The following is a 1,971-nucleotide window of genomic DNA, read 5'->3' as shown; positions in this document are numbered from 1 at the left end:
AAAGGGATTTTGTGTGAGGAGGGTGGTCCACCCCACCCGCTAATAACTGAACTTATTAATAAATATTATATAGTATAGGGGGTAAATGAAAAATATGTTTTAAATTTCAATAGATTTCTTCTGAGCTTGTTTTTTTAAGTATATGTTTTATAAAAAAAAAGTCTATTTTATAAATGCTTTTAGGAATTTTAGTTGCTTATTTATAATTATGAGCGGGGTGGGACGGGGGCGGGGTAGGGTTGTTTATGAAAAAAGAAAAACAGGGCAAGGCGGGAAATGAAGAAAAAAAAAAAGAGGATGGGACGCGAGGCAGACTGTGCTTCAAGCAGGGTGGGGTGGGGCTGATGGAGGCTTACCCCACCCCGCGATCACACCATTTACTTCGAACCCACATCTTAAGATGAGTTTATGTCAATATCACAAAATAAGAAGAAATATCAACAATTAACAATGTTTAACAAACATCTTATCAAAACATTACCTTTTTTTTAAGCTGCATCAAAGTTCCTTCATCACAATTTAGAAGTAACTTCCTTATTGAGAAAAGATTAATTATAAAAATTAAACTGATATTGTTTTAATTAGTTCCAGAGGGGTAGAAGTGTGATAATTTTTCATTCAACCTCACAAGTAATGCAATCATATACAGATAAACATGCAAGAGAAAGGAGACACACAAATTGGTTACCCAGTTTCGACACAACTTGCCTATGTTTGGGGGGTCGAGCCCGGAGAGAACAATCCACTAAAAAAGCTAAAGAATGAAGAGTACATCACTCTCTCTCACTCACACAATGACAAAGAATAACCCTCTCTAGATTGCTTGATGCCCACTCTCCTCAACCCGCACACCAGGGTCTCTCACTCGTGGCACATCCTAAACCTATTATATAAACGTCTCAACGTCCCTAGCACTTCCTCTTTTTAGATTCTTCGTGGCTTATTCTAACTTGGACACCTTCCAAAATTAGATGTTGTAACTCCTGTTGCAACTGAGCTTGCAATGGGGCCCACCTATTGACCTTAAGTGAGTTCCAGCTCCCGTTGCAACATGACTTGAGACACCTCCAACCCTCCCAGTTGCTCCAATTTGCGTCGATTCAGTCAACTCCTCCCAAGCTCTTCCTGCCAGTAACTAACCTCCTTCCTCACATCATATCAGTAGGTCCTTCCCTAGAGGCTCGCATCCACCAAGGCACGAATCCATCTCACAAAAGGTGGTCTTCAAAGATCTTCAAAATCTTCTTTCCACACTTGATCTCCATTCATCCAAGTTTAGTCTTCACAATCTTCAAACTTGATTTTCATTCATCCAAATTTGGTCTTTAATATCTTCTTACTAAACTTGATCTCATTTCATCCAAGTTTAGCTCTTCAATATCTTCCAAGTATGATCTTCATTCATCTTAGCATGGGCTTCAATCATCTCCAAAAATAACTCTTGACAAAAATAGCTTGTGCTTCAAATAGCTACGCCCATATTTAGGTTCTATCTGAACTTCAAGTTGCTTTGCTAAATATAGTCTTGAGAATCATGTTGGCTTGCTCTTTCCTTTCTTAGTTTATATCTTCAAATAGCTTCACACCAAACTAAGCTCCATGTAACCTTGGTCTTCAAGTAATAAATCTCTCATGAGAAATAGAGTTACCAAAGATAGATTTTATCATCTTGGATCTTACCAAAGATAGACTAAATCATAACTTTAGATTTTCTCATCATGGTTTGTTCTTTGATAGAGAAACTTTCACCTTGATACTCCTTGCCAACAATAGACGTGACTCCATTTAGCTTTGCCTCCATATTTAGATTCTCTCCAAATCCGAATAAATATTTAGTTGTATATAAATATGGATGAGATCTTGCCTCCTAGTGGTTGCTTGATAGATTCACTTGCCAAATATACATGTGTATTCATTTAGCCTTTGACTTTATAAGGTTAAGATCTTGCTTGCTTGCTCTTAAAGTTGCAA

Source organism: Dioscorea cayenensis, chromosome 20, assembly GCF_009730915.1.
Source record: "Dioscorea cayenensis subsp. rotundata cultivar TDr96_F1 chromosome 20, TDr96_F1_v2_PseudoChromosome.rev07_lg8_w22 25.fasta, whole genome shotgun sequence".
In the NCBI taxonomy this organism is placed as follows: domain Eukaryota; kingdom Viridiplantae; phylum Streptophyta; class Magnoliopsida; order Dioscoreales; family Dioscoreaceae; genus Dioscorea; species Dioscorea cayenensis.
Note: the sequence above shows the minus strand (reverse complement) of the source record.